The sequence below is a fragment of the Ascidiella aspersa genome, chromosome 8 (genome assembly GCF_963924565.1).
Source record: "Ascidiella aspersa chromosome 8, kaAscAspe10.2, whole genome shotgun sequence".
Taxonomy (NCBI): domain Eukaryota; kingdom Metazoa; phylum Chordata; class Ascidiacea; order Phlebobranchia; family Ascidiidae; genus Ascidiella; species Ascidiella aspersa.
The window spans coordinates 2,850,291-2,873,832 of NC_139454.1; the positions used below are offsets into that span (position 1 = coordinate 2,850,291).

General features: G+C 45.8%; 1 protein-coding gene and 61 non-coding genes across 62 annotated transcripts in view; 1 reads left to right on the forward strand and 61 right to left on the reverse strand.

The window, feature by feature from the left end:
* The window catches only part of LOC146134862 (dynein axonemal heavy chain 6-like), a 205,502-nt gene that overhangs the window by 143,528 nt on the left and 38,432 nt on the right, over positions 1–23,542 (forward strand). The window lies entirely within an intron of this gene.
* Trnag-gcc (transfer RNA glycine (anticodon GCC)) lies at positions 63–133 on the reverse strand. Its single transcript has one exon. It is a non-coding gene; the product is annotated as a tRNA-Gly (tRNA).
* On the reverse strand, positions 202–272 carry Trnag-gcc (transfer RNA glycine (anticodon GCC)). The gene has a single exon. It is a non-coding gene; the product is annotated as a tRNA-Gly (tRNA).
* Trnag-gcc (transfer RNA glycine (anticodon GCC)) lies at positions 756–826 on the reverse strand. Its single transcript has one exon. It is a non-coding gene; the product is annotated as a tRNA-Gly (tRNA).
* Positions 1,172–1,242, reverse strand: Trnag-gcc (transfer RNA glycine (anticodon GCC)). The gene has a single exon. It is a non-coding gene; the product is annotated as a tRNA-Gly (tRNA).
* Trnag-gcc (transfer RNA glycine (anticodon GCC)) lies at positions 1,311–1,381 on the reverse strand. Its single transcript has one exon. It is a non-coding gene; the product is annotated as a tRNA-Gly (tRNA).
* Trnag-gcc (transfer RNA glycine (anticodon GCC)) lies at positions 1,866–1,936 on the reverse strand. The gene has a single exon. It is a non-coding gene; the product is annotated as a tRNA-Gly (tRNA).
* Trnag-gcc (transfer RNA glycine (anticodon GCC)) lies at positions 2,421–2,491 on the reverse strand. The gene has a single exon. It is a non-coding gene; the product is annotated as a tRNA-Gly (tRNA).
* On the reverse strand, positions 2,987–3,057 carry Trnag-gcc (transfer RNA glycine (anticodon GCC)). The gene has a single exon. It is a non-coding gene; the product is annotated as a tRNA-Gly (tRNA).
* On the reverse strand, positions 3,263–3,332 carry Trnag-ccc (transfer RNA glycine (anticodon CCC)). The gene has a single exon. It is a non-coding gene; the product is annotated as a tRNA-Gly (tRNA).
* Trnag-gcc (transfer RNA glycine (anticodon GCC)) lies at positions 4,512–4,582 on the reverse strand. The gene has a single exon. It is a non-coding gene; the product is annotated as a tRNA-Gly (tRNA).
* On the reverse strand, positions 5,068–5,138 carry Trnag-gcc (transfer RNA glycine (anticodon GCC)). The gene has a single exon. It is a non-coding gene; the product is annotated as a tRNA-Gly (tRNA).
* Trnag-gcc (transfer RNA glycine (anticodon GCC)) lies at positions 5,626–5,696 on the reverse strand. Its single transcript has one exon. It is a non-coding gene; the product is annotated as a tRNA-Gly (tRNA).
* Trnag-gcc (transfer RNA glycine (anticodon GCC)) lies at positions 5,765–5,835 on the reverse strand. Its single transcript has one exon. It is a non-coding gene; the product is annotated as a tRNA-Gly (tRNA).
* Positions 6,182–6,252, reverse strand: Trnag-gcc (transfer RNA glycine (anticodon GCC)). Its single transcript has one exon. It is a non-coding gene; the product is annotated as a tRNA-Gly (tRNA).
* Trnag-gcc (transfer RNA glycine (anticodon GCC)) lies at positions 7,153–7,223 on the reverse strand. Its single transcript has one exon. It is a non-coding gene; the product is annotated as a tRNA-Gly (tRNA).
* Trnag-gcc (transfer RNA glycine (anticodon GCC)) lies at positions 7,292–7,362 on the reverse strand. The gene has a single exon. It is a non-coding gene; the product is annotated as a tRNA-Gly (tRNA).
* On the reverse strand, positions 7,431–7,501 carry Trnag-gcc (transfer RNA glycine (anticodon GCC)). The gene has a single exon. It is a non-coding gene; the product is annotated as a tRNA-Gly (tRNA).
* On the reverse strand, positions 7,570–7,640 carry Trnag-gcc (transfer RNA glycine (anticodon GCC)). Its single transcript has one exon. It is a non-coding gene; the product is annotated as a tRNA-Gly (tRNA).
* Trnag-gcc (transfer RNA glycine (anticodon GCC)) lies at positions 7,708–7,778 on the reverse strand. The gene has a single exon. It is a non-coding gene; the product is annotated as a tRNA-Gly (tRNA).
* Trnag-gcc (transfer RNA glycine (anticodon GCC)) lies at positions 7,847–7,917 on the reverse strand. The gene has a single exon. It is a non-coding gene; the product is annotated as a tRNA-Gly (tRNA).
* Trnag-gcc (transfer RNA glycine (anticodon GCC)) lies at positions 8,956–9,026 on the reverse strand. Its single transcript has one exon. It is a non-coding gene; the product is annotated as a tRNA-Gly (tRNA).
* Positions 9,095–9,165, reverse strand: Trnag-gcc (transfer RNA glycine (anticodon GCC)). The gene has a single exon. It is a non-coding gene; the product is annotated as a tRNA-Gly (tRNA).
* Trnag-gcc (transfer RNA glycine (anticodon GCC)) lies at positions 9,234–9,304 on the reverse strand. Its single transcript has one exon. It is a non-coding gene; the product is annotated as a tRNA-Gly (tRNA).
* Trnag-gcc (transfer RNA glycine (anticodon GCC)) lies at positions 9,373–9,443 on the reverse strand. The gene has a single exon. It is a non-coding gene; the product is annotated as a tRNA-Gly (tRNA).
* Positions 9,511–9,581, reverse strand: Trnag-gcc (transfer RNA glycine (anticodon GCC)). Its single transcript has one exon. It is a non-coding gene; the product is annotated as a tRNA-Gly (tRNA).
* Positions 9,650–9,720, reverse strand: Trnag-gcc (transfer RNA glycine (anticodon GCC)). The gene has a single exon. It is a non-coding gene; the product is annotated as a tRNA-Gly (tRNA).
* Trnag-gcc (transfer RNA glycine (anticodon GCC)) lies at positions 10,205–10,275 on the reverse strand. The gene has a single exon. It is a non-coding gene; the product is annotated as a tRNA-Gly (tRNA).
* Positions 10,621–10,691, reverse strand: Trnag-gcc (transfer RNA glycine (anticodon GCC)). Its single transcript has one exon. It is a non-coding gene; the product is annotated as a tRNA-Gly (tRNA).
* On the reverse strand, positions 11,176–11,246 carry Trnag-gcc (transfer RNA glycine (anticodon GCC)). The gene has a single exon. It is a non-coding gene; the product is annotated as a tRNA-Gly (tRNA).
* On the reverse strand, positions 11,453–11,523 carry Trnag-gcc (transfer RNA glycine (anticodon GCC)). The gene has a single exon. It is a non-coding gene; the product is annotated as a tRNA-Gly (tRNA).
* Trnag-gcc (transfer RNA glycine (anticodon GCC)) lies at positions 12,574–12,644 on the reverse strand. Its single transcript has one exon. It is a non-coding gene; the product is annotated as a tRNA-Gly (tRNA).
* On the reverse strand, positions 12,850–12,920 carry Trnag-gcc (transfer RNA glycine (anticodon GCC)). Its single transcript has one exon. It is a non-coding gene; the product is annotated as a tRNA-Gly (tRNA).
* Trnag-gcc (transfer RNA glycine (anticodon GCC)) lies at positions 13,266–13,336 on the reverse strand. The gene has a single exon. It is a non-coding gene; the product is annotated as a tRNA-Gly (tRNA).
* Positions 13,682–13,752, reverse strand: Trnag-gcc (transfer RNA glycine (anticodon GCC)). Its single transcript has one exon. It is a non-coding gene; the product is annotated as a tRNA-Gly (tRNA).
* Positions 13,960–14,030, reverse strand: Trnag-gcc (transfer RNA glycine (anticodon GCC)). Its single transcript has one exon. It is a non-coding gene; the product is annotated as a tRNA-Gly (tRNA).
* Trnag-gcc (transfer RNA glycine (anticodon GCC)) lies at positions 14,237–14,307 on the reverse strand. Its single transcript has one exon. It is a non-coding gene; the product is annotated as a tRNA-Gly (tRNA).
* On the reverse strand, positions 14,376–14,446 carry Trnag-gcc (transfer RNA glycine (anticodon GCC)). Its single transcript has one exon. It is a non-coding gene; the product is annotated as a tRNA-Gly (tRNA).
* On the reverse strand, positions 16,044–16,114 carry Trnag-gcc (transfer RNA glycine (anticodon GCC)). Its single transcript has one exon. It is a non-coding gene; the product is annotated as a tRNA-Gly (tRNA).
* Trnag-gcc (transfer RNA glycine (anticodon GCC)) lies at positions 16,183–16,253 on the reverse strand. The gene has a single exon. It is a non-coding gene; the product is annotated as a tRNA-Gly (tRNA).
* Trnag-gcc (transfer RNA glycine (anticodon GCC)) lies at positions 16,738–16,808 on the reverse strand. The gene has a single exon. It is a non-coding gene; the product is annotated as a tRNA-Gly (tRNA).
* Trnag-gcc (transfer RNA glycine (anticodon GCC)) lies at positions 17,015–17,085 on the reverse strand. The gene has a single exon. It is a non-coding gene; the product is annotated as a tRNA-Gly (tRNA).
* Trnag-gcc (transfer RNA glycine (anticodon GCC)) lies at positions 17,154–17,224 on the reverse strand. Its single transcript has one exon. It is a non-coding gene; the product is annotated as a tRNA-Gly (tRNA).
* Positions 17,293–17,363, reverse strand: Trnag-gcc (transfer RNA glycine (anticodon GCC)). The gene has a single exon. It is a non-coding gene; the product is annotated as a tRNA-Gly (tRNA).
* Positions 17,571–17,641, reverse strand: Trnag-gcc (transfer RNA glycine (anticodon GCC)). The gene has a single exon. It is a non-coding gene; the product is annotated as a tRNA-Gly (tRNA).
* Positions 17,848–17,918, reverse strand: Trnag-gcc (transfer RNA glycine (anticodon GCC)). Its single transcript has one exon. It is a non-coding gene; the product is annotated as a tRNA-Gly (tRNA).
* Trnag-gcc (transfer RNA glycine (anticodon GCC)) lies at positions 17,987–18,057 on the reverse strand. The gene has a single exon. It is a non-coding gene; the product is annotated as a tRNA-Gly (tRNA).
* Trnag-gcc (transfer RNA glycine (anticodon GCC)) lies at positions 18,126–18,196 on the reverse strand. The gene has a single exon. It is a non-coding gene; the product is annotated as a tRNA-Gly (tRNA).
* Trnag-gcc (transfer RNA glycine (anticodon GCC)) lies at positions 18,265–18,335 on the reverse strand. The gene has a single exon. It is a non-coding gene; the product is annotated as a tRNA-Gly (tRNA).
* Trnag-gcc (transfer RNA glycine (anticodon GCC)) lies at positions 18,542–18,612 on the reverse strand. Its single transcript has one exon. It is a non-coding gene; the product is annotated as a tRNA-Gly (tRNA).
* Trnag-gcc (transfer RNA glycine (anticodon GCC)) lies at positions 19,097–19,167 on the reverse strand. Its single transcript has one exon. It is a non-coding gene; the product is annotated as a tRNA-Gly (tRNA).
* On the reverse strand, positions 19,236–19,306 carry Trnag-gcc (transfer RNA glycine (anticodon GCC)). The gene has a single exon. It is a non-coding gene; the product is annotated as a tRNA-Gly (tRNA).
* On the reverse strand, positions 20,068–20,138 carry Trnag-gcc (transfer RNA glycine (anticodon GCC)). Its single transcript has one exon. It is a non-coding gene; the product is annotated as a tRNA-Gly (tRNA).
* On the reverse strand, positions 20,207–20,277 carry Trnag-gcc (transfer RNA glycine (anticodon GCC)). The gene has a single exon. It is a non-coding gene; the product is annotated as a tRNA-Gly (tRNA).
* Trnag-gcc (transfer RNA glycine (anticodon GCC)) lies at positions 20,346–20,416 on the reverse strand. The gene has a single exon. It is a non-coding gene; the product is annotated as a tRNA-Gly (tRNA).
* Positions 20,901–20,971, reverse strand: Trnag-gcc (transfer RNA glycine (anticodon GCC)). The gene has a single exon. It is a non-coding gene; the product is annotated as a tRNA-Gly (tRNA).
* Positions 21,040–21,110, reverse strand: Trnag-gcc (transfer RNA glycine (anticodon GCC)). Its single transcript has one exon. It is a non-coding gene; the product is annotated as a tRNA-Gly (tRNA).
* Positions 21,179–21,249, reverse strand: Trnag-gcc (transfer RNA glycine (anticodon GCC)). Its single transcript has one exon. It is a non-coding gene; the product is annotated as a tRNA-Gly (tRNA).
* On the reverse strand, positions 21,596–21,666 carry Trnag-gcc (transfer RNA glycine (anticodon GCC)). Its single transcript has one exon. It is a non-coding gene; the product is annotated as a tRNA-Gly (tRNA).
* Positions 22,293–22,363, reverse strand: Trnag-gcc (transfer RNA glycine (anticodon GCC)). Its single transcript has one exon. It is a non-coding gene; the product is annotated as a tRNA-Gly (tRNA).
* On the reverse strand, positions 22,432–22,502 carry Trnag-gcc (transfer RNA glycine (anticodon GCC)). The gene has a single exon. It is a non-coding gene; the product is annotated as a tRNA-Gly (tRNA).
* Positions 22,571–22,641, reverse strand: Trnag-gcc (transfer RNA glycine (anticodon GCC)). Its single transcript has one exon. It is a non-coding gene; the product is annotated as a tRNA-Gly (tRNA).

Consider the following 23,542-nt stretch of genomic DNA (forward strand, 5'->3'; position numbering starts at 1 on the left):
CCTTTCGAAACGAACAAATTTAGTCGTAAAAGAGTTTTATTTCACCTAATTAATATAAAACTTGCATTGGCCGGGAATCGAACCCGGGCCCCCCGCGTGGCAGGCGAGGATTCTACCACTGAACCACCAATGCTCTTACGCTTTCGAAACGAACAAATTTAGTCTTAAAAGAGTTTTATTTCACCTAATTAATATAAAAATTGCATTGGCCGGGAATCGAACCCGGGCCCCCCGCGTGGCAGGCGAGGATTCTACCACTGAACCACCAATGCCCTTACGCTTTCGAAACGAACAAATTTAGTCTTAAAAGAGTTTTATTTCACCTAATTAATATAAAACTTGCATTGGCCGGGAATCGAACCCGGGACCCCCGCGTGGCAGGCGAGGATTCTACCACTGAACCACCAATGCCCTTACGCTTTCGAAACGAACAAATTTAGTCGTAAAAGAGTTTTATTTCACCTAATTTATATAAAACCTGCATTGGCCGGGAATCGAACCCGGGACCCCCGCGTGGCAGGCGAGGATTCTACCACTGAACCACCAATGCCCTTACGCTTTCGAAACGAACAAATTTAGTCTTAAAAGAGTTTTATTTCACCTAATTAATATAAAACCTGCATTGGCCGGGAATCGAACCCGGGCCCCCGCGTGGCAGGCGAGGATTCTACCACTGAACCACCAATGCCCTTACGCTTTCGAAACGAACAATTTAGTCTTAAAAGAGTTTTATTTCACCTAATTAATATAAAACTTGCATTGGCCGGGAATCGAACCCGGGCCCCCCGCGTGGCAGGCGAGGATTCTACCACTGAACCACCAATGCCCTTACGCTTTCGAAACGAACAAATTTAGTCTTAAAAGAGTTTTATTTCACCTAATTAATATAAAACTTGCATTGGCCGGGAATCGAACCCGGGCCCACCGCGTGGCAGGCGAGGATTCTACCACTGAACCACCAATGCCCTTACGCTTTCGAAACGAACAAATTTAGTCTTAAAAGAGTTTTATTTCACCTAATTAATATAAAACTTGCATTGGCCGGGAATCGAACCCGGGCCCCCGCGTGGCAGGCGAGGATTCTACCACTGAACCACCAATGCCCTTACGCTTTCGAAACGAACAAATTTAGTCTTAAAAGAGTTTTATTTCACCTAATTAATATAAAAATTGCATTGGCCGGGAATCGAACCCGGGCCCCCCGCGTGGCAGGCGAGGATTCTACCACTGAACCACCAATGCCCTTACGCTTTAGAAACGAACAAATTTAGTTGTGAAAGAGTTTTATTTCACCTAATTAATATAAAACTTGCATTGGCCGGGAATCGAACCCGGGCCCCCCGCGTGGCAGGCGAGGATTCTACCACTGAACCACCAATGCCCTTACCCTTTCGAAACGAACAAATTTAGTCGTAAAAGAGTTTTATTTCACCTAATTAATATAAAACTTGCATTGGCCGGGAATCGAACACGGGCCCCCCGCGTGGCAGGCGAGGATTCTACCACTGAACCACCAATGCCCTTACGCTTTCGAAACGAACAAATTTAGTCTTAAAAGAGTTTTATTTCACCTAATTAATATAAAACTTGCATTGGCCGGGAATCGAACCCGGGCCCCCCGCGTGGCAGGCGAGGATACTACCACTGAACCAGCAATGCCCTTACGCTTTCGAAACGAACAAATTTTGTCTTAAAAGAGTTTTATTTCACCTAATTAATATAAAACCTGCATTGGCCGGGAATCGAACCCGGGCCCCCCGCGTGGCAGGCGATGATTCTAGCACTGAACCACCAATGCATTACCCTTCCGAAACGAACAAATTTAGTCGTGAAAGAGTTTTATTTCACCTAATTAATATAAAACTTGCATTGGCCGGGAATCGAACCCGGGCCCCCCGCGTGGCAGGCGAGGATTCTACCACTGAACCACCAATGCCCTTACGCTTTCGAAACGAACAAATTTAGTCTTAAAAGAGTTTTATTTCACCTAATTAATATAAAACTTGCATTGGCCGGGAATCGAACACGGCCCCCCCGCGTGGCAGGCGAGGATTCTACCACTGAACCACCAATGCCCTTACGCTTTCGAAACGAACAAATTTAGTCTTAAAAGAGTTTTATTTCACCTAATTAATATAAAACTTGCATTGGCCGGGAATCGAACCCGGGCCCACCGCGTGGCAGGCGAGGATTCTACCACTGAACCACCAATGCCCTTACGCTTTCGAAACGAACAAATTTAGTCTTAAAAGAGTTTTATTTCACCTAATTAATATAAAACTTGCATTGGCCGGGAATCGAACCCGGGCCCCCGCGTGGCAGGCGAGGATTCTACCACTGAACCACCAATGCTCTTACCCTTTCGAAACGAACAAATTTAGTCGTAAAAGAGTTTTATTTCACCTAATTAATATAAAAATTGCATTGGCCGGGAATCGAACCCGGGCCCCCCGCGTGGCAGGCGAGGATTCTACCACTGAACCACCAATGCCCTTACGCTTTCGAAACGAACAAATTTATTCTTAAAAGAGTTTTATTTCACCTAATTAATATAAAAATTGCATTGGCCGGGAACCGAACCCGGGACCCCCGCGTGGCAGGCGAGGATTCTACCACTGAACCACCAATGCCCTTACCCTTTCGAAACGAACAAATTTAGTCTTAAAAGAGTTTTATTTCACCTAATTAATATAAAACATGCATTGGCCGGGAATCGAACCCGGGAGCCCCGCGTGGCAGGCGAGGATTCTACCACTGAACCACCAATGCCCTTACGCTTTCGAAACGAACAAATTTAGTCTTAAAAGAGTTTTATTTCACCTAATTTATATAAAACCTGCATTGGCCGGGAATCGAACCAGGGACCCCCGCGTGGCAGGCGAGGATTCTACCACTGAACCACCAATGCCCTTACGCTTTCGAAACGAACAAATTTAGTCTTAAAAGAGTTTTATTGAGTTTTATTTCACCTAATTAATATAAAACCTGCATTGGCCGGGAATCGAACCCGGGCCCCCCGCGTGGCAGGCGAGGATTCTACCACTGAACCACCAATGCCCTTACGCTTTCGAAACGAACAATTTAGTCTTAAAAGAGTTTTATTTCACCTAATTAATATAAAACTTGCATTGGCCGGGAATCGAACACGGCCCCCCCGCGTGGCAGGCGAGGATTCTACCACTGAACCACCAATGCCCTTACGCTTTCGAAAAGAACAATTTAGTCTTAAAAGAGTTTTATTTCACCTAATTAATATAAAACTTGCATTGGCCGGGAATCGAACCCGGTCCCCCGCGTGGGAGGCGAGGATTCTACCACTGAACCACCAATGCCCTTACCCTTTCGAAACGAACACATTTAGTCGTAAAAGAGTTTTATTTCACCTAATTAATATAAAACTTGCATTGGCCGGGAATCGAACACGGGCCCCCCGCGTGGCAGGCGAGGATTCTACCACTGAACCACCAATGCCCTTACGCTTTCGAAACGAACAAATTTAGTCTTAAAAGAGTTTTATTTCACCTAATTAATATAAAACTTGCATTGGGCGGGAATCGAACCCGGGCCCCCCGCGTGGCAGGCGAGGATTCTACCACTGAACCACCAATGCCCTTACGCTTTCGAAAAGAACAAATTTAGTCTTAAAAAAGTTTTATTTCACCTAATTAATATAAAACTTGCATTGGCCGGGAATCGAACCCGGGCCCCCGCGTGGCAGGCGAGGATTCCACCACTGAACCACCAATGCCCTTACCCTTTCGAAACGAACAAATTTAGTCGTAAAAGAGTTTTATTTCACCTAATTAATATAAAACTTACATTGGCCGGGAATCGAACCCGGGCCCCCCGCGTGGCAGGCGAGGATTCTACCACTGAACCACCAATGCCCTTACGCTTTCGAAACGAACAAATTTAGTCGTGAAAGAGTTTTATTTCACCTAATTAATATAAAACTTGCATTGGCCGGGAATCGAACCCGGGCCCCCCGCGTGGCAGGCGAGGATTCTACCACTGAACAACCAATGCCCTTACCCTTTCGAAACGAACAAATTTAGTCGTAAAAGAGTTTTATTTCACCTAATTAATATAAAACTTGCATTGGCCGGGAATCGAACACGGGCCCCCCGCGTGGCAGGCGAGGATTCTACCACTGAACCACCAATGCCCTTACGCTTTCAAAACGAACAAATTTAGTCTTAAAAGAGTTTTATTTCACCTAATTAATATAAAACTTGCATTGGCCGGGAATCGAACCCGGGCCCACCGCGTGGCAGGCGAGGATTCTACCACTGAACCACCAATGCCCTTACGCTTTCGAAACGAACAAATTTAGTCTTAAAAGAGTTTTATTTCACCTAATTAATATAAAACTTGCATTGGCCGGGAATCGAACCCGGGCCCCCCGCGTGGCAGGGGAGGACTCTACCACTGAACCACGAATGCCCGTACTCTTTCGAAACGAACAAATTTAGTCTTAAAAGAGTTTTATTTCACCTAATTAATATAAAACTTGCATTGGCCGGGAATCGAACCCGGGCCCCCCGCGTGGCAGGCGAGGATTCTACCACTGAACCACCAATGCCCTTACCCTTTCGAAACGAACAAATTTAGTCTTAAAAGAGTTTTATTTCACCTAATTAATATAAAACTTGCATTGGCCGGGAATCGAACACGGGCCCCCCGCGTGGCAGGCGAGGATTCTACCACTGAACCACCAATGCCCTTACGCTTTCAAAACGAACAAATTTAGTCTTAAAAGAGTTTTATTTCACCTAATTAATATAAAACTTGCATTGGCCGGGAATCGAACCCGGGCCCACCGCGTGGCAGGCGAGGATTCTACCACTGAACCACCAATGCCCTTACGCTTTCGAAACGAACAAATTTAGTCTTAAAAGAGTTTTATTTCACCTAATTAATATAAAACTTGCATTGGCCGGGAATCGAACCCGGGCCCCCCGCGTGGCAGGGGAGGACTCTACCACTGAACCACGAATGCCCGTACTCTTTCGAAACGAACAAATTTAGTCTTCAAAGAGTTTTATTTCACCTAATTAATAAAAAACTTGCATTGGCCGGGAATCGAACCCGGGCCCCCCGCGTGGCAGGCGAGGATTCTACCACTGAACCACCAATGCCCTTACCCTTTCGAAACGAACAAATTTAGTCGTAAAAGAGTTTTATTTCACCTAATTAATATAAAACTTGCATTGGCCGGGAATCGAACACGGGCCCCCCGCGTGGCAGGCGAGGATTCTACCACTGAACCACCAATGCCCTTACGCTTTCGTAACGAACAAATTTAGTCTTAAAAGAGTATTATTTCATCTAATTAATATAAAACTTGCATTGGCCGGGAATCGAACCCGGGCCCCCCCCGCGTGGCAGGCGAGGATTCTACCACTGAACCACCAATGCCCTTACGCTTTCGAAACGAACAAATTTAGTCTTAAAAGAGTTTTATTTCACCTAATTAATATAAAACCTGCATTGGCCGGGAATCGAACCCGTGCCCCCCGCGTGGCAGGCGAGGATTCTACCACTGAACCACCAATGCGCTTACCCTTTCGAAACGAACAAATTTAGTCGTAAAAGAGTTTTATTTCACCTAATTAATATAAAAATTGCATTGGCCGGGAATCGAACCCGGGCCCCCCGCGTGGCAGGCGAGGATTCTACCACTGAACCACCAATGCCCTTACGCTTTCGAAACGAACAAATTTAGTCGTGAAAGAGTTTTATTTCACCTAATTAATATAAAACTTGCATTGGCCGGGAATCGAACCCGGGCCCCCCGCGTGGCAGGCGAGGATTCTACCACTGAACCACCAATGCCCTTACCCTTTCGAAACGAACAAATTTAGTCGTAAAAGAGTTTTATTTCACCTAATTAATATAAAACTTGCATCGGCCGGGAATCGAACCCGGGCCCCCCGCGTGGCAGGCGAGGATTCTACCACTGAACCACCAATGCCCTTACCCTTTCGAAACGAACAAATTTAGTCGTAAAAGAGTTTTATTTCACCTAATTAATATAAAACTTGCATTGGCCGGGAATCGAACACGGGCCCCCCGCGTGGCAGGCGAGGATTCTACCACTGAACCACCAATGCCCTTACGCTTTCGAAACGAACAAATTTAGTCTTAAAAGAGTTTTATTTCACCTAATTAATATAAAACTTGCATTGGCCGGGAATCGAACCCGGGCCCCCCGCGTGGCAGGCGAGGATTCTACCACTGAACCACCAATGCCCTTACGCTTTCGAAACGAACAAATTTAGTCTTAAAAGAGTTTTATTTCACCTAATTAATATAAAACTTGCATTGGCCGGGAATCGAACCCGGGCCCCCGCGTGGCAGGCGAGGATTCTACCACTGAACCACCAATGCCCTTACCCTTTCGAAACGAACAAATTTAGTCGTAAAAGAGTTTTATTTCACCTAATTAATATAAAACTTGCATTGGCCGGGAATCGAACCCGGGCCCCCCGCGTGGCAGGCGAGGATTCTACCACTGAACCAGCAATGCCCTTACGCTTTCGAAACGAACAAATTTAGTCGTAAAAGAGTTTTATTTCACCTAATTAATATAAAACTTGCATTGGCCGGGAATCGAACCCGGGTCCACCGCGTGGCAGGCGAGGATTCTACCACTGAACCACCAATGCCCTTACGCTTTCGAAACGAACAAATTTAGTCGTGAAAGAGTTTTATTTCACCTAATTAATATAAAACTTGCATTGGCCGGGAATCGAACCAGGGCCCACCGCGTGGCAGGCGAGGATTCTACCACTGAACCACCAATGCCCTTACGCTTTCGAAACGAACAAATTTAGTCTTAAAAGAGTTCTATTTCACCTAATTAATATAAAACTTGCATTGGCCGGGAATCGAACCCGTGCCCCCCGCGTGGCAGGCGAGGATTCTACCACTGAACCACCAATGCCCTTACGCTTTCGAAACGAACAAATTTAGTCTTAAAAGAGTTTTATTTCACCTAATTAATATAAAACTTGCATTGGCCGGGAATCGAACCCGGGCCCCCGCGTGGCAGGCGAGGATTCTACCACTGAACCACCAATGCCCGTACTCTTTCGAAACGAACAAATTTAGTCGTAAAAGAGTTTTATTTCACCTAATTAATATAAAAATTGCATTGGCCGGGAATCGAACCCGGGCCCCCCGCGTGGCAGGCGAGGATTCTACCACTGAACCACCAATGCCCTTACGCTTTCGAAACGAACAAATTTATTCTTAAAAGAGTTTTATTTCACCTAATTAATATAAAAATTGCATTGGCCGGGAATCGAACCCGGGCCCCCCGCGTGGCAGGCGAGGATTCTACCACTGAACCACCAATGCCCTTACGCTTTCGAAACGAACAAATTTAGTCGTGAAAGAGTTTTATTTCACCTAATTAATATAAAACTTGCATTGGCCGGGAATCGAACCCGGGCCCCCCGCGTGGCAGGCGAGGATTCTACCACTGAACCACCAATGCCCTTACGCTTTCGAAACGAACAAATTTAGTCTTAAAAGAGTTTTATTTCACCTAATTAATATAAAACTTGCATTGGCCGGGAATCGAACCCGGGCCCCCCGCGTGGCAGGCGAGGATTCTACCACTGAACCACCAATGCCCTTACGCTTTCGAAACGAACAATTTAGTCTTAAAAGAGTTTTATTTCACCTAATTAATATAAAACTTGCATTGGCCGGGAATCGAACCCGGGCCCCCCGCGTGGCAGGCGAGGATTCTACCACTGAACCACCAATGCCCTTACGCTTTCGAAACGAACAAATTTAGTCTTAAAAGAGTTTTATTTCACCTAATTAATATAAAACTTGCATTGGCCGGGAATCGAACCCGGGCCCCCCGCGTGGCAGGCGAGGATTCTACCACTGAACCACCAATGCCCTTACGCTTTCGAAAAGAACAAATTTAGTCTTAAAAAAGTTTTATTTCACCTAATTAATATAAAACTTGCATTGGCCGGGAATCGAACCCGGGCCCCCGCGTGGCAGGCGAGGATTCTACCACTGAACCACCAATGCCCTTACCCTTTCGAAACGAACAAATTTAGTCGTAAAAGAGTTTTATTTCACCTAATTAATATAAAACTTACATTGGCCGGGAATCGAACCCGGGCCCCCCGCGTGGCAGGCGAGGATTCTACCACTGAACCACCAATGCCCTTACCCTTTCGAAACGAACAAATTTAGTCGTAAAAGAGTTTTATTTCACCTAATTAATATAAAACTTGCATTGGCCGGGAATCGAACACGGGCCCCCCGCGTGGCAGGCGAGGATTCTACCACTGAACCACCAATGCCCTTACGCTTTCGTAACGAACAAATTTAGTCTTAAAAGAGTTTTATTTCACCTAATTAATATAAAACCTGCATTGGCCGGGAATCGAACCCGGGCCCCCGCGTGGCAGGCGAGGATTCTACCACTGAACCACCAATGCCCTTACCCTTTCGAAACGAACAAATTTAGTCGTAAAAGAGTTTTATTTCACCTAATTAATACAAAACTTGCATTGGCCGGGAATCGAACCCGGGCCCACCGCGTGGCAGGCGAGGATTCTACCACTGAACCACCAATGCCCTTACGCTTTCGAAACGAACAAATTTAGTCTTAAAAGAGTTCTATTTCACCTAATTAATATAAAACTTGCATTGGCCGGGAATCGAACCCGTGCCCCCCGCGTGGCAGGCGAGGATTCTACCACTGAACCACCAATGCCCTTACGCTTTCGAAACGAACAAATTTAGTCTTAAAAGAGTTTTATTTCACCTAATTAATATAAAACTTGCATTGGCCGGGAATCGAACCCGGGCCCCCGCGTGGCAGGCGAGGATTCTACCACTGAACCACCAATGCCCGTACTCTTTCGAAACGAACAAATTTAGTCGTAAAAGAGTTTTATTTCACCTAATTAATATAAAAATTGCATTGGCCGGGAATCGAACCCGGGCCCCCCGCGTGGCAGGCGAGGATTCTACCACTGAACCACCAATGCCCTTACGCTTTCGAAACGAACAAATTTATTCTTAAAAGAGTTTTATTTCACCTAATTAATATAAAAATTGCATTGGCCGGGAATCGAACCCGGGCCCCCCGCGTGGCAGGCGAGGATTCTACCACTGAACCACCAATGCCCTTACGCTTTCGAAACGAACAAATTTAGTCGTGAAAGAGTTTTATTTCACCTAATTAATATAAAACTTGCATTGGCCGGGAATCGAACCCGGGCCCCCCGCGTGGCAGGCGAGGATTCTACCACTGAACCACCAATGCCCTTACGCTTTCGAAACGAACAAATTTAGTCTTAAAAGAGTTTTATTTCACCTAATTAATATAAAACTTGCATTGGCCGGGAATCGAACCCGGGCCCCCCGCGTGGCAGGCGAGGATTCTACCACTGAACCACCAATGCCCTTACGCTTTCGAAACGAACAATTTAGTCTTAAAAGAGTTTTATTTCACCTAATTAATATAAAACTTGCATTGGCCGGGAATCGAACCCGGGCCCCCCGCGTGGCAGGCGAGGATTCTACCACTGAACCACCAATGCCCTTACGCTTTCGAAACGAACAAATTTAGTCTTAAAAGAGTTTTATTTCACCTAATTAATATAAAACTTGCATTGGCCGGGAATCGAACCCGGGCCCCCCGCGTGGCAGGCGAGGATTCTACCACTGAACCACCAATGCCCTTACGCTTTCGAAAAGAACAAATTTAGTCTTAAAAAAGTTTTATTTCACCTAATTAATATAAAACTTGCATTGGCCGGGAATCGAACCCGGGCCCCCGCGTGGCAGGCGAGGATTCTACCACTGAACCACCAATGCCCTTACCCTTTCGAAACGAACAAATTTAGTCGTAAAAGAGTTTTATTTCACCTAATTAATATAAAACTTACATTGGCCGGGAATCGAACCCGGGCCCCCCGCGTGGCAGGCGAGGATTCTACCACTGAACCACCAATGCCCTTACCCTTTCGAAACGAACAAATTTAGTCGTAAAAGAGTTTTATTTCACCTAATTAATATAAAACTTGCATTGGCCGGGAATCGAACACGGGCCCCCCGCGTGGCAGGCGAGGATTCTACCACTGAACCACCAATGCCCTTACGCTTTCGTAACGAACAAATTTAGTCTTAAAAGAGTATTATTTCATCCAATTAATATAAAACTTGCATTGGCCGGGAATCGAACCCGGGCCCCCCGCGTGGCAGGCGAGGATTCTACCACTGAACCACCAATGCCCTTACGCTTTCGAAACGAACAAATTTAGTCTTAAAAGAGTTTTATTTCACCTAATTAATATAAAACCTGCATTGGCCGGGAATCGAACCCGGGCCCCCGCGTGGCAGGCGAGGATTCTACCACTGAACCACCAATGCCCTTACCCTTTCGAAACGAACAAATTTAGTCGTAAAAGAGTTTTATTTCACCTAATTAATATAAAACTTGCATTGGCCGGGAATCGAACACGGGCCCCCCGCGTGGCAGGCGAGGATTCTACCACTGAACCACCAATGCCCTTACGCTTTCGAAACGAACAAATTTAGTCTTAAAAGAGTTTTATTTCACCTAATTAATATAAAACTTGCATTGGCCGGGAATCGAACCCGGGCCCCCCGCGTGGCAGGCGAGGATTCTACCACTGAACCACCAATGCCCTTACGCTTTCGAAACGAACAAATTTTGTCTTAAAAGAGTTTTATTTCACCTAATTAATATAAAACCTGCATTGGCCGGGAATCGAACCCGGGCCCCCCGCGTGGCAGGCGAGGATTCTAGCACTGAACCACCAATGCATTACCCTTTCGAAACGAACAAATTTAGTCTTAAAAGAGTTTTATTTCACCTAATTAATATAAAACTTGCATTGGCCGGGAATCGAACACGGGCCCCCCGCGTGGCAGGCGAGGATTCTACCACTGAACCACCAATGCCCTTACCCTTTCGAAACGAACAAATTTAGTCGTAAAAGAGTTTTATTTCACCTAATTAATATAAAACTTGCATTGGCCGGGAATCGAACACGGGCCCCCCGCGTGGCAGGCGAGGATTCTACCACTGAACCACCAATGCCCTTACGCTTTCGAAACGAACAAATTTAGTCTTAAAAGAGTTTTATTTCACCTAATTAATATAAAACTTGCATTGGCCGGGAATCGAACCCGGGCCCCCCGCGTGGCAGGCGAGGATTCTACCACTGAACCACCAATGCCCTTACGCTTTCGAAACGAACAAATTTTGTCTTAAAAGAGTTTTATTTCACCTAATTAATATAAAACCTGCATTGGCCGGGAATCGAACCCGGGCCCCCCGCGTGGCAGGCGAGGATTCTAGCACTGAACCACCAGTGCATTACCCTTCCGAAACGAACAAATTTAGTCGTGAAAGAGTTTTATTTCACCTAATTAATATAAAACTTGCATTGGCCGGGAATCGAACCCGGGCCCCCCGCGTGGCAGGCGAGGATTCTACCACTGAACCACCAATGCCCTTACGCTTTCGAAACGAACAAATTTAGTCTTAAAAGAGTTTTATTTCACCTAATTAATATAAAACTTGCATTGGCCGGGAATCGAACACGGGCCCCCCGCGTGGCAGGCGAGGATTCTACCACTGAACCACCAATGCCCTTACGCTTTCGAAACGAACAAATTTAGTCTTAAAAGAGTTTTATTTCACCTAATTAATATAAAACTCGCATTGGCCGGGAATCGAACCCGGGCCCAACGCGTGGCAGGTGAGGATTCTACCACTGAACCACCAATGCCCTTACGCTTTCGAAACGAACAAATTTAGTCTTAAAAGAGTTTTATTTCACCTAATTAATATAAAACTTGCATTGGCCGGGAATCGAACCCGGGCCCCCGCGTGGCAGGCGAGGATTCTACCACTGAACCACCAATGCCCTTACCCTTTCGAAACGAACAAATTTAGTCGTAAAAGAGTTTTATTTCACCTAATTAATATAAAAATTGCATTGGCCGGGAATCGAACCCGGGCCCCCCGCGTGGCAGGCGAGGATTCTACCAATGAACCACCAATGCCCTTACGCTTTCGAAACGAACAAATTTATTCTTAAAAGAGTTTTATTTCACCTAATTAATATAAAAATTGCATTGGCCGGGAATCGAACCCGGGACCCCCGCGTGGCAGGCGAGGATTCTACCACTGAACCACCAATGCCCTTACCCTTTCGAAACGAACAAATTTAGTCTTAAAAGAGTTTTATTTCACCTAATTAATATAAAACATGCATTGGCCGGGAATCGAACCCGGGACCCCCGCGTGGCAGGCGAGGATTCTACCACTGAACCACCAATGCCCTTACGCTTTCGAAACGAACAAATTTAGTCTTAAAAGAGTTTTATTTCACCTAATTTATATAAAACCTGCATTGGCCGGGAATCGAACCCGGGACCCCCGCGTGGCAGGCGAGGATTCTACCACTGAACCACCAATGCCCTTACGCTTTCGAAACGAACAAATTTAGTCTTAAAAGAGTTTTATTGAGTTTTATTTCACCTAATTAATATAAAACCTGCATTGGCCGGGAATCGAACCCGGGCCCCCCGCGTGGCAGGCGAGGATTCTACCACTGAACCACCAATGCCCTTACGCTTTCGAAACGAACAATTTAGTCTTAAAAGAGTTTTATTTCACCTAATTAATATAAAACTTGCATTGGCCGGGAATCGAACCCGGGCCCACCGCGTGGCAGGCGAGGATTCTACCACTGAACCACCAATGCCCTTACGCTTTCGAAAAGAACAATTTAGTCTTAAAAGAGTTTTATTTCACCTAATTAATATAAAACTTGCATTGGCCGGGAATCGAACCCGGGCCCCCCGCGTGGCAGGCGAGGATTCTACCACTGAACCACCAATGCCCTTACGCTTTCGAAACGAACAAATTTAGTCGTGAAAGAGTTTTATTTCACCTAATTAATATAAAACTTGCATTGGCCGGGAATCGAACCCGGGCCCCCGCGTGGCAGGCGAGGATTCTACCACTGAACCACCAATGCCCTTACCCTTTCGAAACGAACAAATTTAGTCGTAAAAGAGTTTTATTTCACCTAATTAATATAAAACTTGCATTGGCCGGGAATCGAACACGGGCCCCCCGCGTGGCAGGCGAGGATTCTACCACTGAACCACCAATGCCCTTACGCTTTCGAAACGAACAAATTTAGTCTTAAAAGAGTTTTATTTCACCTAATTAATATAAAACTTGCATTGGCCGGGAATCGAACCCGGGCCCCCCGCGTGGCAGGCGAGGATTCTACCACTGAACCACCAATGCCCTTACGCTTTCGAAAAGAACAAATTTAGTCTTAAAAAAGTTTTATTTCACCTAATTAATATAAAACTTGCATTGGCCGGGAATCGAACCCGGGCCCCCGCGTGGCAGGCGAGGATTCTACCACTGAACCACCAATGCCCTTACCCTTTCGAAACGAACAAATTTAGTCGTAAAAGAGTTTTATTTCACCTAATTAATATAAAACTTACATTGGCCGGGAATCGAACCCGGGCCCCCCGCGTGGCAGGCGAGGATTCTACCACTGAACCACCAATGCCCTTACGCTTTCGAAACGAACAAATTTAGTCTTAAAAGAGTTTTATTTCACCTAATTAATATAAAACTTGCATTGGCCGGGAATCGAACCCGGGCCCCCCGCGTGGCAGGCGAGGATTCTACCACTGAACCACCAATGCCCTTACCCTTTCGAAACGAACAAATTTAGTCGTAAAAGAGTTTTATTTCACCTAATTAATATAAAACTTGCATTGGCCGGGAATCGAACACGGGCCCCCCGCGTGGCAGGCGAGGATTCTACCACTGAACCACCAATGCCCTTACGCTTTCGTAACGAACAAATTTAGTCTTAAAAGAGTATTATTTCATCTAATTAATATAAAACTTGCATTGGCCGGGAATCGAACCCGGGCCCCCCGCGTGGCAGGCGAGGATTCTACCACTGAACCACCAATGCCCTTACGCTTTCGAAACGAACAAATTTAGTCTTAAAAGAGTTTTATTTCACCTAATTAATATAAAACCTGCATTGGCCGGGAATCGAACCCGGGCCCCCGCGTGGCAGGCGAGGATTCTACCACTGAACCACCAATGCCCTTACGCTTTCGAAACGAACAAATTTAGTCTTAAAAGAGTTTTATTTCACCTAATTAATATAAAACTTGCATTGGCCGGGAATCGAACCCGGGCCCCCCGCGTGGCAGGCGAGGATTCTACCACTGAACCACCAATGCCCTTACGCTTTCGAAACGAACAAATTTAGTCGTGAAAGAGTTTTATTTCACCTAATTAATATAAAACTTGCATTGGCCGGGAATCGAACCCGGGCCCCCCGCGTGGCAGGCGAGGATTCTACCACTGAACCACCAATGCCCTTACCCTTTCGAAACGAACAAATTTAGTCGTAAAAGAGTTTTATTTCACCTAATTAATATAAAACTTGCATTGGCCGGGAATCGAACACGGGCCCCCCGCGTGGCAGGCGAGGATTCTATCACTGAACCACCAATGCCCTTACGCTTTCAAAACGAACAAATTTAGTCTTAAAAGAGTTTTATTTCACCTAATTAATATAAAACTTGCATTGGCCGGGAATCGAACCCGGGCCTACCGCGTGGCAGGCGAGGATTCTACCACTGAACCACCAATGCCCTTACGCTTTCGAAACGAACAAATTTAGTCTTAAAAGAGTTTTATTTCACCTAATTAATATAAAACTTGCATTGGCCGGGAATCGAACCCGGGCCCCCCGCGTGGCAGGCGAGGACTCTACCACTGAACCACGAATGCCCGCACTCTTTCGAAACGAACAAATTTAGTCTTAAAAGAGTTTTATTTCACCTAATTAATATAAAACTTGCATTGGCCGGGAATCGAACCCGGGCCCCCCGCGTGGCAGGCGAGGATTCTACCACTGAACCACCAATACCCTTACCCTTTCGAAACGAACAAATTTAGTCGTAAAAGAGTTTTATTTCACCTAATTAATATAAAACTTGCATTGGCCGGGAATCGAACACGGGCCCCCCGCGTGGCAGGCGAGGATTCTACCACTGAACCACCAATGCCCTTACGCTTTCGTAACGAACAAATTTAGTCTTAAAAGAGTATTATTTCATCTAATTAATACAAAACTTGCATTGGCCGGGAATCGAACCCGGGCCCCCCCCGCGTGGCAGGCGAGGATTCTACCACTGAACCACCAATGCCCTTACGCTTTCGAAACGAACAAATTTAGTCTTAAAAGAGTTTTATTTCACCTAATTAATATAAAACCTGCATTGGCCGGGAATCGAACCCGTGCCCCCCGCGTGGCAGGCGAGGATTCTACCACTGAACCACCAATGCCCTTACCCTTTCGAAACGAACAAATTTAGTCTTAAAAGAGTTTTATTTCACCTAATTAATATAAAACTTGCATTGGCCGGGAATCGAACCCGGGCCCCCGCGTGGCAGGCGAGGATTCTACCACTGAACCACCAATGCCCTTACCCTTTCGAAACGAACAAATTTAGTCGTAAAAGAGTTTTATTTCACCTAATTAATATAAAACTTGCATTGGCCGGGAATCGAACCCGGGCCCCCCGCGTGGCAGGCGAGGATTCTACCACTGAACCAGCAATGCCCTTACGCTTTCGAAACGAACAAATTTAGTCGTAAAAGAGTTTTATTTCACCTAATTAATATAAAACTTGCATTGGCCGGGAATCGAACCCGGGTCCACCGCGTGGCAGGCGAGGATTCTACCACTGAACCACCAATGCCCTTACGCTTTCGAAACGAACAAATTTAGTCGTGAAAGAGTTTTATTTCACCTAATTAATATAAAACTTGCATTGGCCGGGAATCGAACCCGGGCCCACCGCGTGGCAGGCGAAGATTCTACCACTGAACCACCAATGCCCTTACGCTTTCGAAACGAACAATTTAGTCTTAAAAGAGTTTTATTTCACCTAATTAATATAAAACTTGCATTGGCCGGGAATCGAACCCGGGCCCCCCGCGTGGCAGGCGAGGATTCTACCACTGAACCACCAATGCCCTTACGCTTTCGAAACGAACAAATTTAGTCTTAAAAGAGTTTTATTTCACCTAATTAATATAAAACTTGCATTGGCCGGGAATCGAACCCGGGCCCCCCGCGTGGCAGGCGAGGATTCTACCACTGAACCACCAATGCCCTTACGCTTTCGAAAAGAACAAATTTAGTCTTAAAAAAGTTTTATTTCACCTAATTAATATAAAACTTGCATTGGCCGGGAATCGAACCCGGGCCCCCGCGTGGCAGGCGAGGATTCTACCACTGAACCACCAATGCCCTTACCCTTTCGAAACGAACAAATTTAGTCGTAAAAGAGTTTTATTTCACCTAATTAATATAAAACTTACATTGGCCGGGAATCGAACCCGGGCCCCCCGCGTGGCAGGCGAGGATTCTACCACTGAACCACCAATGCCCTTACCCTTTCGAAACGAACAAATTTAGTCGTAAAAGAGTTTTATTTCACCTAATTAATATAAAACTTGCATTGGCCGGGAATCGAACACGGGCCCCCCGCGTGGCAGGCGAGGATTCTACCACTGAACCACCAATGCCCTTACGCTTTCGTAACGAACAAATTTAGTCTTAAAAGAGTATTATTTCATCTAATTAATATAAAACTTGCATTGGCCGGGAATCGAACCCGGGCCCCCCGCGTGGCAGGCGAGGATTCTACCACTGAACCACCAATGCCCTTACGCTTTCGAAACGAACAAATTTAGTCTTAAAAGAGTTTTATTTCACCTAATTAATATAAAACCTGCATTGGCCGGGAATCGAACCCGGGCCCCCGCGTGGCAGGCGAGGATTCTACCACTGAACCACCAATGCCCTTACCCTTTCGAAACGAACAAATTTAGTCGTAAAAGAGTTTTATTTCACCTAATTAATATAAAAATTGCATTGGCCGGGAATCGAACCCGGGCCCCCCGCGTGGCAGGCGAGGATTCTACCACTGAACCACCAATGCCCTTACGCTTTCGAAACGAACAAATTTATTCTTAAAAGAGTTTTATTTCACCTAATTAATATAAAAATTGCATTGGCCGGGAATCGAACCCGGGCCCCCCGCGTGGCAGGCGAGGATTCTACCACTGAACCACCAATGCCCTTACGCTTTAGAAACGAACAAATTTAGTTGTGAAAGAGTTTTATTTCACCTAATTAATATAAAACTTGCATTGGCCGGGAATCGAACCCGGGCCCCCCGCGTGGCAGGCGAGGATTCTACCACTGAACCACCAATGCCCTTACCCTTTCGAAACGAACAAATTTAGTCGTAAAAGAGTTTTATTTCACCTAATTAATATAAAACTTGCATTGGCCGGGAATCGAACACGGGCCCCCCGCGTGGCAGGCGAGGATTCTACCACTGAACCACCAATGCCCTTACGCTTTCGAAACGAACAAATTTAGTCTTAAAAGAGTTTTATTTCACCTAATTAATATAAAACTTGCATTGGCCGGGAATCGAACCCGGGCCCCCCGCGTGGCAGGCGAGGATTCTACCACTGAACCACCAATGCCCTTACGCTTTCGAAACGAACAAATTTTGTCTTAAAAGAGTTTTATTTCACCTAATTAATATAAAACCTGCATTGGCCGGGAATCGAACCCGGGCCCCCCGCGTGGCAGGCGAGGATTCTAGCACTGAACCACCAATGCATTACCCTTCCGAAACGAACAAATTTAGTCGTGAAAGAGTTTTATTTCACCTAATTAATATAAAACTTGCATTGGCCGGGAATCGAACCCGGGCCCCCCGCGTGGCAGGCGAGGATTCTACCACTGAACCACCAATGCCCTTACCCTTTCGAAACGAACAAATTTAGTCGTAAAAGAGTTTTATTTCACCTAATTAATATAAAAATTGCATTGGCCGGGAATCGAACCCGGGCCCCCCGCGTGGCAGGCGAGGATTCTACCACTGAACCACCAATGCCCTTACGCTTTCGAAACGAACAAATTTATTCTTAAAAGAGTTTTATTTCACCTAATTAATATAAAAATTGCATTGGCCGGGAATCGAACCCGGGCCCCCCGCGTGGCAGGCGAGGATTCTACCACTGAACCACCAATGCCCTTACGCTTTAGAAACGAACAAATTTAGTTGTGAAAGAGTTTTATTTCACCTAATTAATATAAAACTTGCATTGGCCGGGAATCGAACCCGGGCCCCCCGCGTGGCAGGCGAGGATTCTACCACTGAACCACCAATGCCCTTACGCTTTCGAAACGAACAATTTAGTCTTAAAAGAGTTTTATTTCACCTAATTAATATAAAACTTGCATAGGCCGGGAATCGAACCCGGGCCCCCCGCGTGGCAGGCGAGGATTCTACCACTGAACCACCAATGCCCTTACGCTTTCGAAACGAACAAATTTAGTCTTAAAAGAGTTTTATTTCACCTAATTAATATAAAACTTGCATTGGCCGGGAATCGAACCCGGGCCCCCCGCGTGGCAGGCGAGGATTCTACCACTGAACCACCAATGCCCTTACGCTTTCGAAAAGAACAAATTTAGTCTTAAAAAAGTTTTATTTCACCTAATTAATATAAAACTTGCATTGGCCGGGAATCGAACCCGGGCCACCGCGTGGCAGGCGAGGATTCTACCACTGAACCACCAATGCCCTTACCCTTTCGAAACGAACAAATTTAGTCGTAAAAGAGTTTTATTTCACCTAATTAATATAAAACTTACATTGGCCGGGAATCGAACCCGGGCCCCCCGCGTGGCAGGCGAGGATTCTACCACTGAACCACCAATGCCCTAACCCTTTCGAAACGAACAAATTTAGTCGTAAAAGAGTTTTATTTCACCTAATTAATATAAAACTTGCATTGGCCGGGAATCGAACACGGGCCCCCCGCGTGGCAGGCGAGGATTCTACCACTGAACCACCAATGCCCTTACGCTTTCGTAACGAACAAATTTAGTCTTCAAAGAGTATTATTTCATCTAATTAATATAAAACTTGCATTGGCCGGGAATCGAACCCGGGCCCCCCGCGTGGCAGGCGAGGATTCTACCACTGAACCACCAATGCCCTTACGCTTTCGAAACGAACAAATTTAGTCTTAAAAGAGTATTATTTCATCTAATTAATATAAAACTTGCATTGGCCGGGAATCGAACCCGGGCCCCCCGCGTGGCAGGCGAGGATTCTACCACTGAACCACCAATGCCCTTACGCTTTCGAAAAGAACAAATTTAGTCTTAAAAAAGTTTTATTTCACCTAATTAATATAAAACTTGCATTGGCCGGGAATCGAACCCGGGCCCCCGCGTGGCAGGCGAGGATTCTACCACTGAACCACCAATGCCCTTACCCTTTCGAAACGAACAAATTTAGTCGTAAAAGAGTTTTATTTCACCTAATTAATATAAAACTTACATTGGCCGGGAATCGAACCCGGGCCCCCCGCGTGGCAGGCGAGGATTCTACCACTGAACCACCAATGCCCTTACCCTTTCGAAACGAACAAATTTAGTCGTAAAAGAGTTTTATTTCACCTAATTAATATAAAACTTGCATTGGCCGGGAATCGAACACGGGCCCCCCGCGTGGCAGGCGAGGATTCTACCACTGAACCACCAATGCCCTTACGCTTTCGTAACGAACAAATTTAGTCTTAAAAGAGTATTATTTCATCTAATTAATATAAAACTTGCATTGGCCGGGAATCGAACCCGGGCCCTCCGCGTGGCAGGCGAGGATTCTACCACTGAACCACCAATGCCCTTACGCTTTCGAAACGAACAAATTTAGTCTTAAAAGAGTTTTATTTCACCTAATTAATATAAAACCTGCATTGGCCGGGAATCGAACCCGGGCCCCCGCGTGGCAGGCGAGGATTCTACCACTGAACCACCAATGCCCTTACCCTTTCGAAACGAACAAATTTAGTCGTAAAAGAGTTTTATTTCACCTAATTAATATAAAAATTGCATTGGCCGGGAATCGAACCCGGGCCCCCCGCGTGGCAGGCGAGGATTCTACCACTGAACCACCAATGCCCTTACGCTTTCGAAACGAACAAATTTATTCTTAAAAGAGTTTTATTTCACCTAATTAATATAAAAATTGCATTGGCCGGGAATCGAACCCGGGCCCCCCGCGTGGCAGGCGAGGATTCTACCACTGAACCACCAATGCCCTTACGCTTTAGAAACGAACAAATTTAGTTGTGAAAGAGTTTTATTTCACCTAATTAATATAAAACTTGCATTGGCCGGGAATCGAACCCGGGCCCCCCGCGTGGCAGGCGAGGATTCTACCACTGAACCACCAATGCCCTTACCTTTTCGAAACGAACAAATTTAGTCGTAAAAGAGTTTTATTTCACCTAATTAATATAAAACTTGCATTGGCCGGGAATCGAACACGGGCCCCCCGCGTGGCAGGCGAGGATTCTACCACTGAACCACCAATGCCCTTACGCTTTCGAAACGAACAAATTTAGTCTTAAAAGAGTTTTATTTCACCTAATTAATATAAAACTTGCATTGGCCGGGAATCGAACCAGGGCCCCCCGCGTGGCAGGCGAGGATTCTACCACTGAACCACCAATGCCCTTACGCTTTCGAAACGAACAAATTTTGTCTTAAAAGAGTTTTATTTCACCTAATTAATATAAAACCTGCATTGGCCGGGAATCGAACCCGGGCCCCCCGCGTGGCAGGCGAGGATTCTAGCACTGAACCACCAATGCATTACCCTTCCGAAACGAACAAATTTAGTCGTGAAAGAGTTTTATTTCACCTAATTAATATAAAACTTGCATTGGCCGGGAATCGAACCCGGGCCCCCCGCGTGGCAGGCGAGGATTCTACCACTGAACCACCAATGCCCTTACCCTTTCGAAACGAACAAATTTACTCGTAAAAGAGTTTTATTTCACCTAATTAATATAAAAATTGCATTGGCCGGGAATCGAACCCGGGCCCCCCGCGTGGCAGGCGAGGATTCTACCACTGAACCACCAATGCCCTTACGCTTTCCAAACGAACAAATTTATTCTTAAAAGAGTTTTATTTCACCTAATTAATATAAAAATTGCATTGGCCGGGAATCGAACCCGGGCCCCCCGCGTGGCAGGCGAGGATTCTACCACTGAACCACCAATGCCCTTACGCTTTAGAAACGAACAAATTTAGTTGTGAAAGAGTTTTATTTCACCTAATTAATATAAAACTTGCATTGGCCGGGAATCGAACCCGGGCCCCCCGCGTGGCAGGCGAGGATTCTACAACTGAACCACCAATGCCCTTACGCTTTCGAAACGAACAAATTTAGTCTTAAAAGAGTTTTATTTCACCTAATTAATATAAAACCTGCATTGGCCGGGAATCGAACCCGTGCCCCCCGCGTGGCAGGCGAGGATTCTACCACTGAACCACCAATGCCCTTACCCTTTCGAAACGAACAAATTTAGTCGTAAAAGAGTTTTATTTCACCTAATTAATATAAAAATTGCATTGGCCGGGAATCGAACCCGGGCCCCCCGCGTGGCAGGCGAGGATTCTACCACTGAACCACCAATGCCCTTACGCTTTCGAAACGAACAAATTTAGTCGTGAAAGAGTTTTATTTCACCTAATTAATATAAAACTTGCATTGGCCGGGAATCGAACACGGGCCCCCCGCGTGGCAGGCGAGGATTCTACCACTGAACCACCAATGCCCTTACGCTTTCAAAACGAACAAATTTAGTCTTAAAAGAGTTTTATTTCACCTAATTAATATAAAACTTGCATTGGCCGGGAATCGAACCCGGGCCCACCGCGTGGCAGGCGAGGATTCTACCACTGAACCACCAATGCCCTTACGCTTTCGAAACGAACAAATTTAGTCTTAAAAGAGTTTTATTTCACCTAATTAATATAAAACTTGCATTGGCCGGGAATCGAACCCGGGCCCCCCCCGCGTGGCAGGCGAGGATTCTACCACTGAACCACCAATGCCCTTACGCTTTCGAAACGAACAAATTTAGTCTTAAAAGAGTTTTATTTCACCTAATTAATATAAAACCTGCATTGGCCGGGAATCGAACCCGTGCCCCCCGCGTGGCAGGCGAGGATTCTACCACTGAACCACCAATGCCCTTACCCTTTCGAAACGAACAAATTTAGTCGTAAAAGAGTTTTATTTCACCTAATTAATATAAAAATTGCATTGGCCGGGAATCGAACCCGGGCCCCCCGCGTGGCAGGCGAGGATTCTACCACTGAACCACCAATGCCCTTACGCTTTCGAAACGAACAAATTTAGTCGTGAAAGAGTTTTATTTCACCTAATTAATATAAAACTTGCATTGGCCGGGAATCGAACCCGGGCCCCCCGCGTGGCAGGCGAGGATTCTACCACTGAACCACCAATGCCCTTACCCTTTCGAAACGAACAAATTTAGTCGTAAAAGAGTTTTATTTCACCTAATTAATATAAAACTTGCATTGGCCGGGAATCGAACCCGGGCCCCCCGCGTGGCAGGCGAGGATTCTACCACTGAACCACCAATGCCCTTACCCTTTCGAAACGAACAAATTTAGTCGTAAAAGAGTTTTTTTTCACCTAATTAATATAAAACTTGCATTGGCCGGGAATCGAACACGGGCCCCCCGCGTGGCAGGCGAGGATTCTACCACTGAACCACCAATGCCCTTACGCTTTCGAAACGAACAAATTTAGTCTTAAAAGAGTTTTATTTCACCTAATTAATATAAAACTTGCATTGGCCGGGAATCGAACCCGGGCACCCCGCGTGGCAGGCGAGGATTCTACCACTGAACCACCAATGCCCTTACGCTTTCGAAACGAACAAATTTAGTCTTAAAAGAGTTTTATTTCACCTAATTAATATAAAACTTGCATTGGCCGGGAATCGAACCCGGGCCCCCGCGTGGCAGGCGAGGATTCTACCACTGAACCACCAATGCCCTTACCCTTTCGAAACGAACAAATTTAGTCGTAAAAGAGTTTTATTTCACCTAATTAATATAAAACTTGCATTGGCCGGGAATCGAACCCGGGCCCCCCGCGTGGCAGGCGAGGATTCTACCACTGAACCAGCAATGCCCTTACGCTTTCGAAACGAACAAATTTAGTCGTAAAAGAGTTTTATTTCACCTAATTAATATAAAACTTGCATTGGCCGGGAATCGAACCCGGGTCCACCGCGTGGCAGGCGAGGATTCTACCACTGAACCACCAATGCCCTTACGCTTTCGAAACGAACAAATTTAGTCGTGAAAGAGTTTTATTTCACCTAATTAATATAAAACTTGCATTGGCCGGGAATCGAACCCGGGCCCACCGCGTGGCAGGCGAGGATTCTACCACTGAACCACCAATGCCCTTACGCTTTCGAAACGAACAAATTTAGTCTTAAAAGAGTTCTATTTCACCTAATTAATATAAAACT